This window comes from Ischnura elegans, chromosome 2 (assembly GCF_921293095.1).
Source record: "Ischnura elegans chromosome 2, ioIscEleg1.1, whole genome shotgun sequence".
Lineage (NCBI taxonomy): Eukaryota > Metazoa > Arthropoda > Insecta > Odonata > Coenagrionidae > Ischnura > Ischnura elegans.
This window is the reverse complement of record NC_060247.1, coordinates 33222305-33237487: the sequence shown is the minus strand read 5'-3', so window position 1 is coordinate 33237487 and position 15183 is coordinate 33222305. Positions and strand designations below refer to the sequence as shown.

General features: G+C 38.9%; 1 protein-coding gene across 12 annotated transcripts in view; it reads right to left on the bottom strand.

Moving 5' to 3' along the window:
• LOC124153567 (kinesin light chain) overlaps positions 1-15183 on the bottom strand; it is a 110453-nt gene that overhangs the window by 72501 nt on the left and 22769 nt on the right. The window contains exon 3 of one of the 12 annotated variants that reach the window (XM_046526821.1): positions 1281-1359. The exons of 10 other annotated variants lie outside the window; for them this stretch is intronic. The gene's annotated coding sequence lies outside the window, so the exon portion shown is untranslated. The remainder of the gene's footprint in view (positions 1-1280; positions 1360-15183) is intronic. One more of the 12 variants, XM_046526822.1, reaches the window with a different exon arrangement.

Genomic DNA, 15183 nt, shown 5'->3' with positions numbered 1-15183 from the left:
AAGATATTACATTAACCTAAATACCAATAATAGATTTCATGAGAACTTCACGTATTTTGGGAAGATTTCCGCACAAGAAAGTTCACGCACAGCCTAAGTTCTTCCCCAGAACGTCACATCTATAAATTGAAAAACTATTCAGACTGCCAGCTCTAATCCCAATGGTTAAACAGACCACAGACAAATCGCGTTCCATAAAGCATCGATTCGCCATAAATATCAGAACTGGTCGTAACGTACCAGGTCATTTGCGGACAATACAATAGGGAAATGGCCCAACTAAAATTCAGATAATTGCGCATAAAGCCATCAAATATATAATTCTTCTTTTTTTGTTCTAAAATCACTACCATCACCCTAATTAGATGAAAATAAGGTTAAAAGGCACCGAAAAAATATGATACGGCTCACATCTTTACACGCTGAAATTGGAAACCGCAATATGACAAAATAAAATCGCAGAGATGTAGGTTTCCTCTCAAGTATGGACTGAGTTTCTCCATTAAAAAGTTGCACATATGTGAAAAACAAACAAAAATAAAATAGCGCTACTACGTAGGACTGTGGAGGATAAAGTTTTAGAAAATGAATAACTATTAATTGTTTACTCGAGTCATATTTTCTCACGGAACACATATTTGATCACACTGCATTAGTATTCATTCGATGATATTAACTGAGGAATATAACTCTGACTATTGGGGGAAAACCAAACAGGGTGCGGAAGGCTAAGGCCCTAGAGGCAACTACTCTGTCCCCGACCATTTCCTCGTATTTGATGGACGTTAACGCCACGTAACTACATTTCATTGAAGTAAGCCAATCGCATAACAATAAATACCGAATATAATCACATTGAATGGACAACAAAAACAAGTATTACACTTCACATTATCCACAGATCAATTTAATTCACTCCAGGTGTATAAATTTAATAAGATTCCAACTGAGAGGGAATTCTTCAATTAATTTTTGCAGGAGTCCAATAATCAACTAAGAATGCCAGTGAAAATAAAATCTATCCCACTATCTTCATTTCCAAGTAACTAGAGATGGAATGATACTTTAAAAATCCTGGACTTTGAAGAGACTAGATTCCATAAGACATCAAAATCACTAATCTTACCAATTCCACCCAAGATATGGCGAGAAATTTGAAAAAAATAAGTCTAATGCCAAGCCAACGCCTTTTCTAGATGATCTCCTAGGTAGGCCGATAAAAAAAACCGTAGAAGAAGAACCACTAGCCAATCTTAACATAGAACTGAGCTTGTACTTACTCACTATGAACGATCGACGTTCCTGGAACGCAGGCCAAGTTCGACTGCTGATAACTGTGGCACAGTTATTGAAGATTACCTGTTAAGGTAAAATATCTGGTTAGAGGGGTCACACTACACTCAATAATTCTTAATAATTTGAGCACCTACATACGAACACGTTTCCCAAATAAATGATTCGGGTCCTTCAGTAGAACTAGGTATGAAATATGTGCAAGAAATTTTTATTTTACAACTGTTGTTAGTTCACCGGCCACCGCATATATGGTTAGTACACAGTTCAAAAATTATTCAATAACACAGTATGCAGGGAAAATAATTCTCCGCCAATGAAGAAGGACGAATTTCCATAGATTTCCTTGGCGCAGTGAGGAGTTCTGTATATCTCCCACCATTGCTTCCATAATACGGTTTTTCCTCGCGCACACCTAATTCTGACGAAATGGAGGAGTAAAACACATTAAACAATTTTAACGATACCCGTACAGATTTAGATGGGCAGCACGCTTAACATAATATAACGCTGGTAGCGTATAAATCTCCAAGCGAATAACTAACGATCTCCATTAAATGCGGGAGTAACGAAAAACTATTAATTAAAGTACAATTGTATCGGTTTAAGAAAAATCGTTCGGTAATTAATGGCGATGGATATAAGACATTTACCTATAAGATTGTACGAGGAAAATACAAACAGAACGGAAAAACTGTCGGAATTCAGTTATCTCTTACAAAAAGAAATTAAAACAAGACTTTCTCGCCCTTACACCATAAAAAGGATTTAAAAATCTAGGTTAGCCCCGATGAGAATAAGAAAAACACAATGTAAATCTATTAGTAGTTCTTAGATTTTTGAAAAAATGATGCTGCGAATATCATGTAAAAATTGAACTTGTCTCACAATAGAGATACCGAAACTTTATAAATCATTCACAAGAATTTGATGAGGTTATTTTAACAATTAACACCTGATAAAAGGATTAAAAATTCCAACAAATTTTTCATTATAACTTCCTTAATAAAGCACACTAGGGATACGTTTAGATAAAAGAAACGGTATGAGGTGAATTAATCGATGATATAGTAGGAATCAGAGTATTCTTACCACACAGTAATTAAATATAAAATACAGGAGAAGAGTAAAAATTTCTGTTTCTAATAATCGTGGACCATAATTAAATCTCAGAAATATTATATCCTCAAAACAAGGAAATGCCCTTCTTTCTATCAAGTAAAATGACCAAAAAATGCCGAGGAGTATGCTGAATTCATGATATCGTGGAGTACCATAACTCTTCACCCACGAGTAAAGCAACAATATTAACGAGCCTGATTGAGCAGAACTCAGGAAAAATATACAAATAAAACAAAATAGGCAGCTCATCGGCATTTTCGAATGAAAATTCATTCACAGGAAAACAAACAATCAACGAGTTTCAAAGGCTACAGGCATAGGCTACCCATAATTATGAACGAAGTCACCAGAGAAAATTCATCAGATTTCAAAGCAAGCATCTTTCGGAAAGATAATTTCAATTGTGAAAAAACGAGGAATTAAGCGAGTGATAATATCCTAAATTCGATTAATCAAAAATGAAGAGTCTGTTGCATGGATAAAGTGCTCTCGAGTTTCCAACGTCATGAGAGAGTTCATTACGCCCGGGCATAACTCTTCGTCCTGTTTCAGCCAATTTGCATGGAAAGAACCAGCACCACATCATTCTATTGTATGTTTAAAAAACAACATTGAATTTGTTTCATGAGCCTAAAGAAAAAATATGCTTATCACTAAACTATCATTGCGTTTTATTCCGCTAAAGTTGCATTAAATACGAACTGATTTATACGGCGGTCTCGTAGACGGCGATTTAAGTCCTCTCCAAGCAAAACAAAGGTCGTGGGTCTCAATCCAGTTACGTCAGTTTTTCCACGGTTCTCACTCACGCCAAGAGTGTTTTCACAATCTAATTAATTATGATGGACACTCCATGAGGTCTCTGGAACACAAATGTATAATTGTCACCTTAGCTGTTGAATGTATTCAATTATAGAATAATCACCATTTATTGACGAAATAATCAATAGCGGTTGCTATTAGGTAAATCTACTACATCCGAAGAACGCAGAGTGAAGCGTCAGTATTTCATTGCTCTACCAACTTCCAAAATTATGGCACGGAAAAATCTTATGCATGTAAATTCAAGTAGCCCTCGATTAAAAATGTATTTTAAAAACTTGTTTCAAGTTAAAAATAAATTCGCCGAACAGGGATTGGTCTTTCGTAGAGTTTAAAGCATAATACAAGGTTTCAGACTCGTAAAGCCTAAAATCGCCAGCATAACTTAAGCATTTCGTAGGCAATAAATGCATAAATTTTTAAAATATCGAAAACCAATGGTGGACAGGGCCGCAGCGAGCATATGAGAAGGTTTTGGTGGTTCAACCCCCGCCCCTCACCTAGAAGTATTCGCATGTTACGATCATTAGTCCACCCCCTCCAACTCTATCCCCAGAAATATACCCTAACTTCAAATGAAGCCCCCTCGATACTATTTTCAGCTTAGGGTCTTGTAATTAGTGCGTAAATTTATGAAAATTTTGTAAGATGGGCTGACAAGTAACACGTAATGTACGCTGACGACTTTCGAGCTTTTCATTTCATTCTATCCATGGCGAAATTACAAAAAAAAATATTTTTACAAGAATTCATGCCGTATCTTTTAAAATGGCTCATACTCATGTGACGCCTCTTTTCGTAGAGCGCATATACATAGGGTGGACTTTGTGACACACGAAGAGTGTATAAGCGGAATTTAGCTGAATGTATACGACTAATACAATTTGGATTTACCGACGCTAACAGTTTGAAAAAAAAAACATTACGATGTTCTCTTATCCATCCAACCTCTTGTGAACAGGCAGTTGAGAATATGCGCAGTAGTATAAGCCTACAAAATAACCATATTCACTCATGATAGATACCAGTAGGCGTAGTTCGGAATGATATAAAAAACTAGAACCGAAAACTTAGGAACGATACGAATATAGAAGACTAGGCTTTTTCCCTTCAAAAACCCACGAGAAATCGACAGTTACGAAACACCTGGAAGAGTTAACGATTCATGAACTAAACTTGCACAACTCAGAAGAAAAGCACCAGCCGTAAAAGCATGCAGGTTGAAATAACGATTTTCCATTTCCCTCCTAGCCCCTTAGTTAGCGGAGAGAGTATTGCAGAGACAGCTATTACGGTAGAAATATACGTTGGCGCACACATGGAAGGATGCATTCGAGCTCGCTCATGGGGAAAGCATTAATGCAATACGTCCTTCAAAACAAAGCGAACAGAATCTCGAAACGTGTATACCCATCAACAAATGTGATACAAAATTATATAAACACAAAGTTTTGCTCCGTTCCAAATAACAACCCACAATTCTATTGAATATACACTAGCTTCATCAAAAGACAAGTTAGAGTTAGTCATAACATTAGTAAATATGTGGCCTCCCCGCTGGTAATAGCTGATGTCCCTATTCAATTAACACCGTAATGTAATGAAAAAACAACACTTGACCCAATTCCTGTGTAGTTATAACGCAGCCTTCAACTACACTTGAATTCGTTGAAAAACAACCGAACGACAAGAGGAGCGTCGGGGCATTTTGCTCCAGATTCCAAGTATATGTAATCCTCCTCCTCCCTTCATTAATCGACCCCACGTCTTATTTAAACGCACATTAATATCCCTATGATATCGAATAATTCCACCCAGAAACTAAAAAAAAACATTCAATGTGGGACGTTTAGTTTCTCGACGTCATAGAGTGATCTATATTACATGTTATATTCAATAAATAGGTACTTATTAAATCTAAACCGTTACCACGAACCGTATCAGATTTATAGCATACGTCTTTTTAGGGAGAAGGTCTCTTCTTGATTTACACAGTGCTGCGTCCTCCATGTCTTCCAACGTTGCGACAAGCAAATCTCCCCTTATCATTATCAGAGACCCAAGAGTCCACGTGGGGATCTATGATGACTAAAGGAGAGTCAGTCTCTGAAACGTTAGGAAAAAAAGACGAGGAGAACCTAACCCGTTTGAAAGCCGAAAATTCTTCACCCAATCGGTCGCCGGGAAAGCATCGGACAGTTCCTCTTTATACCAATGCCTCAAACGCTAGTGGACACTATTAATTGCACCAATCTTCACATAAGTATAAAAAATATTATGTTTTCTTCCTATCTCCATTATTCACTGAATGCCTATCCTCATTCTTGTCGACCACCAAAATAAATTCTGAATAAATGGGCTTCCTTCTCTGAGGGCAAAGACACTAAAGCTATTAATCTGAACAGAATGCGATGCACTATAAGAGAAAAGGAATAGCGGAGGTGGCGGACTACTCTGCGAATCACGAAATGTAGTGAGAGAGGTGGTGTCTTGACCCCCGAGAGGACCCCACAGGAAGGACCCTGAATCAGTCTGAAGTACCGAACATTCGTTAGGATAAACAGAGATTTGGGATTCGCTGCCGGCACACCGCATTTAACAGCCTCCCCAGTCCCTTTCCCATCACTTCCCCGTTTTTAACCCAATCGATGTCTATGAAAACAACAAGGGTTTGCAAAAAAAACATAGTCGCCTGCATGCTTGAACACTTTTCAAAGCCATTGAAGCGACTGGTCTGCTTCCCCAACTCCATTTTGGCTCGCTTCCCATTCTGCATCGGTGACTCCAACCACAGTCAACATATTTTACTTCATTTAGCTTCAGGGACCACCTCCTCCATGCGGCCACTGAAGTAGCCTTCCTACTCATCTCTGAAATAAATTACTATACACTTAACGTAACTTTTCAGCCTCATTGACATAACCTAATGTTATATTCAAGCAATCCTATCCTATTATTCATTGCACTACCGGTCGACGTTCTCTCAGAGACTAAAAAGATGCATTTATATCACAATAAGTTTAAATAACAGAACACAGCCACATTTACGAGAACTGTAATAATCAATGAAACGCTTCAGCTCTAACTAGGACACAAAATAGGAATTGATCAATTTCATATATCCAATTAATTTTAGGTAAATAAACTGCTACCAAAATAAATCACCACAAAAATCGATTGAAATAGGTAAATGCGAGCAAGCTATGCCCCTCGGAAATGCAACGATGAGGGCCCAAAAAAAGACTCATCATTAGATATTCAGATGCTCTGGAAGTACGAACTTCAATACAGTGGAAAGATCTAAGATAACAAGATTGTAGCATTATCTCTGAAATTCTATCTAAAGTAGAAAATAGCTCATTCTTTTTTAGGGGTACAGACTTAATCAATAACTTAGATTTTTAGGCTGGGATTGAGGTTAGAAAGGTACGATAAAAATCCAATCCATTGGAGCTATGTCAATTTCCATACTAGACGAGCCATAAGAAGTTACGCAACACAATTCTACTAGTCATGACGTAAATATTCAATAGCACAGATGACGTAAAATTTTGAGAAAATATTCCTTGCATACTAATGGAACGCTGCCGATGCTTTCCGGCACCCAAACGGGATGGATGTCAGAAAGAAAACAAGCCCCACCATCCCCAAGAGAGCGAGATAAATAGTTAATGAGTGTTTACGAAACTCGGACGTCCCAAAGCGACCCACAACCGTGGACAGTGCTTCCTAAAGGTTACGGACCGCGTGGAGTCGAACGGAGGCTAGTAAATGATGCGCAAGATAGATGTGGGGATGAAAGACGACGGGAAAGGGAATCTGAAAAGCCCCCCGTGAATAATGAAGACGGGTGTGATGGACCGTCGGGACACAGAGCCTATTCCGCTGAGGGACCCGGCTGGACGAGGTCTGATACCACCACCGAGCACGGGTTGGCCCGAGACAGGGAGAGCGTAAAAAAAACCAGGACGGGAGGGTGAAAATTGGCTAGTCCCTGGAGGCTGGGCGTGGACGGGGGAGTTGGCGGCTCGATGGAATAAAGGGTTGGCGAACGGGAGAGGAGGAGATAGGATTCGGGGATCGCGGAGTACGACAGGGGAATGGGGTAGTTGGCGCTCCGCGGAGGAAGGAATGTTGGTCGCAGCATGGAACTCTTTTCTTCTCCGCATTGCGGTTTTCTGCCTCAAACATCCTTAGCGCGAGGGTCACTTCAAGGAGGGGCGGGGTGGAGTGGTTAAAAAGACATGGGGGCGGTCCAGGGGTTCATCCCTGCGCTCTTCAACGTACGGTGCACACAAATCTCTTCAGTCGCGAACACGGAACGCATCTCGGGGAACAATGGAATAAGAAACGGAAAAATCCGCTCTCCTGCGGAGAGTCCAGCATCTCTCCACCGCTGCCTCGAATCTCGCCAATAACTCGAGAGACGAATGCCAAAGTTTGGGGGAGAGAGAGAGAGACGGGGGAAAAACGATCAATCGGTCCTTCAGACCTATTAATCAGGGGCAAAGGCTGGAGGAGAACACCACGGGGCGACGACGGTACAGAGAAGATAGCAATCGGGAAAAAAATGTTTCGACACCTAGAAGGCTGTTGCAGACCTGTATCGATGCATTTCGTCTTTCTTTCCGTTATGCACACAAAAACCTATGCTATTACCGTGGGTATTTAATCGTATATAAAGAATATCTGTGAATGAAATGCTTAATCAAAGGTGAAAAATGCCATTCTTTCTTTAAAAAAAGTGCAGGGTGAGCCAAAACTTATCAGATGTGCGTCTCCACAAGAGAAGATGTGTACTGAATTAGAAGACGAATTAATGCATGACCAAAAAAACCAATAAAATGCCATCAATATTACAGAGCATCCACTACCATCACATTTCAGCAATGCCTATCACCTTTGTGACATGAACGATGAACCGTAATAGAAAGAATTTACTAGTCTAACACACGCACAAAATAATCAACAATAACTTTTTGTATTACATCGTCCATAATGAAGAGGCGAATGGAACGAATGATATTTTAAAACCATTTAAGAAAGAGATTTTATCAGGTGACTTTTGAGTCCCACAGAAAAGAAGCCGTAGAAGAAGAATTTTCACTCTGTGGCTCATATGTGCTGTTTGATAATACTCCTAATTTTTCCCCGAGTCATAAAAGCAAATTTTCCATCCGCAATCCAAGGGAGTAGGATGGAGTTCAGGACTTGGTACGAATACTATCCACTTCATAATTTCCTCAACAACATTTTGGCACTCTGCGGAAGAACTTTACGAAAATATCGTTGATTTTCCTGACCTACAAGATATTTTTATTAAATTCTAATCTCAACACCTTCAACCAGAATAAGTACTCAAGGTTCCTCGTCATAACCAATTCGATTCTCAAAATCTACGAAATTTCGTGTTCTAAGAGTATCATAATGCGGCAGCAACTGGAACACTATGTCCTCACCAATCTAAATATTAATGCTCTCCAATCTAAATATTAATGCTCTCTCAACATTCTCCTGATCGTTGATTGATAATCATAGCATGACCTTCACAGCAGAAGGTTGCTCGCAAAATATTCCAGCAACTAACGATTTAATATGCATCATCGAAGGAAAAAGGAGCATAGAATGTCAATTGGTTTGACAAAGGAAAGGCATAAATTACCGTGCATAAAATCTACTGACGATTAACATTAAAATGAATGTTCCCTTTTGTACCAATTGCTTTTCACATTATTTATTTTCTGTAAGTAAAATTGGTGGAATAAATATTAATATTAAAAAGAAAACTAAATGACGGTAGTAGTCACAATAAATAGCTAAGCCAAAAGGACGCACAATAATAAACGTCACTGCGTTCGCAAAAAGAAGGAACTATAGGGAATCAATCTCTCGCACCCAAATATGCATCACATCATGCTTTCGCAAGATTAAAGAATGGGAACTATACAGCGGGCAATGCTGATTGAAAATAATCAATCTAAAAATAGGAAAACATGAATAATGATCGATTTCAAAAAGTGCTCGACATAAGAGGTGCTATGTTATTATGCAAAAGCAGTGCTACATATTACTAAATCATTTAAAGTGATATTTTTATTTCGATTCTGGAAAAACAAATTATAAAATGAAACATTCGATGATATACTGACGCTGATCAATGATGGCATTAATGCAATTTTTCGGGGACTGAAAGTCTATCATTATCACAAAATGCATGGCGATCTGTAGTCAGACAAAAGAATTAGTCTAGCTATCACATTTAAAACCAAAATAAGTAATTTAATAATATATCCTCAACTAAACCGGAAGCATGGAAGCCCAAAAGCAAAATAATATGTACAACGAAAACAATTCAACAATATACCAAAGCAAAGGTCTAAAAATAAGCTAAAGGACTTACCCACCGGTATCTGAAACAGAAATGAGGTGAAACAACTACAAAACTCTTTTCCTATGGAGAACGAGAGGAGCTATATTCTGTGTAACGGACATATGATACGCAATGGTTCAGAATCAAGCAATGATTTGAATTCGCGATTCAAAAGACCCGCTGAACATTTCCTGCAGCAATAGCATATAACCAGTATGTAACCTTATAGGAGAACAAGCTTGGATAAAACACGTCTCTTAAGTTTTTACATCCAGCTCCTCAACTGTCACGAAGTTTCTAGCTAAGGTGCAAACCTATTTAACACGGCCATATTTATTTTATTCCATAAAATGAATTTCCGGTAAACAAATTTCGCTTACCTCTGAAATGATTATTTCATTATCACTCTGAATACCACCCCGAGACGTCATTTCAGCGTAGGCGTTTCTTTAAGTAGTTGACATTTTTTAGACGAACAAGGTTTTAACATTAATGAAGATAAGCAGCATAAAAAATAACAATAATAGAAAACAGGGTTAAGTATTCAACATAATCGGCAATTCAACATTTCAATCGAAATCTAATTAGGTGATTAGGTTAGTTCCTTGTAGCCTACACTAGAAATCGTCCCTGACCTCCAAGCACCTGAATCGTTTTTAATGTGTGATCTCAAACAGAGGGTGTAGTAGCATTCGAAACAAAGATAAGGCGCCTTCAGTATTGAGTGGAAACTTGATCGACAAGGCGCCCACCTATCCACCCAATCACGGTGAACTACGAAGAAGGTTACCAAAACACAGTTCACCGCTGAGAGGAGTCTTAAGCACTACATGCGATAAAACTAAAAAAAAATCAATAAAATAAAAATGGAAATGACGAAAATAAATAAGCTAAATCGTTTGGGAGCTTAGCGCAACTCTTTTCATCGGCAAATAGCCAGAACTCATGCTGTGTTTCAACCAGGTTCTAAATAATACAAGGAGACGTTTCAAGATAAGGTTTCGCGTGAACACGAAGCATTTATTGGGAGTTATCGCGATCACATTTAGAATTCTACGGAGATCTTCCTTCACCTCCGACAACCTGCAAGCAAGATATGAAATCACAGAGCAAGAAGTTGGCGTAAAATTTTAAACATGACTTCGACATCCCACCTGGGATAGCATCTAACCTTTTGCTCGTATACATAACAACAACCAGGTAAAATTACGAAGGACCTGAGACATCTCAAGGTACACTTGACACCACTAACAACTCATACACATGATGAGTGGAGAGGATGTTCTGTTACGTATGATACCACCGCTTTTGGTTCTCCAAGACGTCTTCCCTTTTTTTGAGTTTTAAGATTGAGGTGAGGAAACCGGTTTTTTTGCGTCATCACTTTGTTGTGGGTGAACCGGACCATGGAGCGGAGCAAAACACTGCGATACAAAGAGCCTCGGAGAATAATGTAACCCACGGATCGGTCGGACCTGTGTTGAGGTTTGGATGTCTAAGCAAGCAAAACTTTAAGCTCTGTTGGAGAGAGGCGCGGTCGGTTACAATACAAATGCTGATATGCCACCGTCCCCCTAACCCCCCTCGTGCCCGGGAATAAAAATCTCGGTACTCACTGGGGAGCGCCAACAACGGGTTGAATTGAAACTTGCGACCCAAATTCCACGCCCTTTGATCACACAAAAGAGAAGATCAATGCCATATCTGGCAGTAGTCCGTCCAGCCGACGAAAACTGTTTCATGAAGGTCGAAAATAGGGGATTCAAAAAACAAAAGAGATGAACGTCTCCGCACACGATTGACCGACACTTATTCCCATGTGTTAGGCACTCCATGTGAAGATCAATAGATGTACGGCTTCATAGGCAGCAGCCAAGTAAAGCGTATTTGAATACATCAGAAGCTGTAAGAACAATTGTAAGATACACTTTTCTTCCGAGCCTTTAGTGAGGATGAGATAAGAAAATAATAACATTTCAAAAGAACGTTTGGATATTTTGTAAAAAAAAGTGAGGTCATTTCAGGGAAATCCACCGATTTTCAGCTATAAAAACTGAAATAGCACATGTTCGTTAATGCCGATAGTTTGCACAAGTTACTCATACTGAAATTATGTCATCCATGGATACTGCAGGTCTGACGGAAGTTCATTCCTCCCAGACCTGGTAAGCAATGATTACCTTTTTCTCTTTTTTCTTCCTTTGAGTTAAAATTTAAAGGTTTGCATATAAAAAGTACGTTAGCTACTTAATTTTTTTATTGTTACGGTGTTACATCCTATTCCATTTTGATTGTTATTTGAAGCCATCGCCGTGTTTCCGTATTTCACGAAGGGTTTTTTTTTCTATTTATAAGGCTTAATCCCTAACGATACTGGGGCAGTTTGCAAAATCTGTAACGGAATACGGCATTTTTTTTTGCATTTAAAAAACGAAGGCACTTGGCAAATACCCGATGAAACCTTTAAGGATCTTTAGGAAGTTCTCACCAAAATGAAAAAGAAATGAGTATTTAAAGTGATCCCATAGGGAACATTTACGTTAACACCAACAATGAAGACAGTATAAATACTAACAGACCATTACCTACCCAAAATTTATGTCCCAAAAAAATGGACCCTTAATATTTTTAAAACCAAGCCCAAAAGCGGGAGATTAATCAAACGGAAGACTGCACGGAGGAAGAAAACACTCTTGATGATAAAAAAAATAGTCTGTACCTGTTTCTCCGACCCATAGAATTGGAACGGGAGAGGTCGGAGAAAGATCGGGAAATCCAACATAAGCATGCTTGGGGAGGGATGGGAGGAGGATATTGGTTTGAGTGGAGACGCCAGTCTGAGTAGAGTGTAAACATAAACAGTGGCGAGAGAGATATGAGGGTCCCTCTTGAACGAGGCAATAAGAGGGGTGGTGGAGAAGAGGTAGAAGATGGCCAAATGTGTTCAAGTACCTATACAAGCAATATAGTACCTACTAATTCGTCTGGGTATCGATTAACAAAATCAGGGAAATATATTTGAGAAGAAAGAGGTTCAAAAATTCAATCTTCCCGAGGAAAATAATGGACCACAACAGATTTCCCATGTTCAGAAAGTAGTTTTCGCTTAGCAATTTCGTTAGAAAGTTTCCTTCAATCCTTCACTTAAAATTACCGAATAATATGCCCAGAAATACTAAATTGTCATGGTGAGCGTATCTTTTATGGCATGCTTTAAGTTTGTGATGCATGGTCAATTAAACCTCAATACTTTTTAGGTAGCAAAATAAATAATACATGCAAAAAAGCACTAGCCCCTGCCACATGATTGCACGTGTCCATGGCCCCTATATAAGGACCTTGCACATGTCATTAAGATATCCCTTACAATTTAGGTGCTACATGTGGGCCTTTTCATCTTAAATCAGGCAGAGGGGTATTAGGTGATCATTTCCGATTGCTCTTGAACTTATGAATGAATCTTCAACAGTATTTCCTCGAAGTAATGCAACTTTAGTTTGTGAGAAAGAGTGCATCTACAGATTTGGTCAAAAACATAAGCGACTTCGATATTTCATGAAACAAAACATATCACAGTATTACCTTTTTATTTTTAATTGACAGAAGAGGCTAAAAATTAGGTATTAATAATTTTCGAAGAAAATAAAAGTTGGCCTTTGTTAGATATTAATTTTTAAATAATTGCTTATCGCTATTGTTCAAATAAGTTCTATTTGTTTTTTATTGCTTCAAAAGACTTGACAATGACTCAAAATGTGCACATAAGTATTTTATTAAAAAAACAAGAAACAACCCTTTAACCTTTGGTCCCATTTTATCAGCATTTACGTAATTTTTTTTCTTCTTCTCCGTGGCTCGACGTACTTACGTCAAGGGTTCGTAACTTACCACTTTGTGGGTTCTGAGCCGGGATAAAGTAATCATAAGTCATCCTAAGGATACTTCTTCCGCATACATAACTTTCAGAGAAATCGATGACGGTAACCCCACATGATTTTCCACAATCTGTCTGATATGTGATGGAATGGACCAGGTACTACTTGTAGCTGAGTGCATGTTGGGGATAAATAAGCACCCCCTCCCAAACAACATAGAGGTGGGTCGCAGTGTATCGCGTGAATGTACCCTAACGAATTCGTGAATAGTCAAACAAAAGTTTAAAATACTAATTTCCCCACGTAGACCATGGAAAACGAATCTGGATGCTCCAGTACCTATTCCAGTAATAGAGAACCATTTGAATATACAAATAACTGCACTCGAATGCATCAAGAACACTCCTGGGAAAGGGGCAAACAACGCAGGGACGAGAACACGCATTCAAAGAAGAAGAACGGGGCGATCGATGCCCTCGCAAGTAGTTTCCACGTACTCCTCGACCGTCCCAGCCCCAGATTCTCACCCCCACCACGACTCGATCTCCACCTGCCCACATGACCCGAACGCTGCATCTCGCTCCCACGTAAGGCGATAACTAAAGTTAGCCGCATGAGGGCGTTCACTTGAGAGGGCAAGGACGAAACTGCCAGCTCGGATTTGTAAGAGGAACCCACCCGATCCGAGGTCGTTGAGACCGGGGCGATGGACCCTAAGAGCCGCCCGATCCGAAATCAAAAATAAACTTTCATATCTCTAAATGAAAAGAGAGATGGGCTCGGTGGGTTCGAGTGACCCTAAGGCGGTTGGTTTGTTAATTCCAATCACATAAATCGACTTCGCCAAATATATACCAAAATATGTTGACACTTTCTCGAGGCATTCCAACTCCTACCGACGATGGAATTTCATGAAAGTGAATACATCACCAGCGCAAGAAATAATTAATCTGCAAAATGATGTTATTCTTTCATGGCGAATTATTTTCGTGAAGTCTTCTCGGGATTACCACCGGTTTAAATCGTTTTATTTTACCAAAATTTCAACGGACGACTCGACCCCATCGTCATTATGGTGAAATAATAAGTAAATAATATAAGAACGAGAGCAAAAAAAATCAAACTTGATTCATTCAACCTTATGCCGATGGACGACACTCTCGTTGAAACTTTGGTAACATTGGCTTTACTTTGAGGAACTAATGAATTTACACAAATTAGCTATTTCTGGGCAGTCCTTATGATGTTGAAACACTTGTATCCGGATAGTATAACAAAGAGGAAAGCCCCATCCTGCTAATTCGAAAGCTGTTGCCCTGAAATGCCTCTTGCCTCTTCTGAAGTAAAGAAGTTGAAATGAAGCCCTATTCTGAAACAATCTGCTAAAAGTTCGAATCTTCGAAAAAGCTTCGAATTTTCATGTAAGTTTCACTTCTTAGGCAGCCTACGCGCTTTAACACATTTTTTTATAAATTATACGGCTGCTGAAAATAGAAATGGAGAGACTTGAGCTAACTGAGTATGGTATATATGCTATTCACTTCGTATATGAGAAAAGGGTCAATTCTGTGATCATGAAAAACAAAAACTAGAGGAAACTTCAATCACGTACTACAACGAAAATTACTGTTTACACGCAAAATGTATACAAAAAATATAATCCTATGATTTCTGATAAGTGACTATGAAAAGGCTGCATAG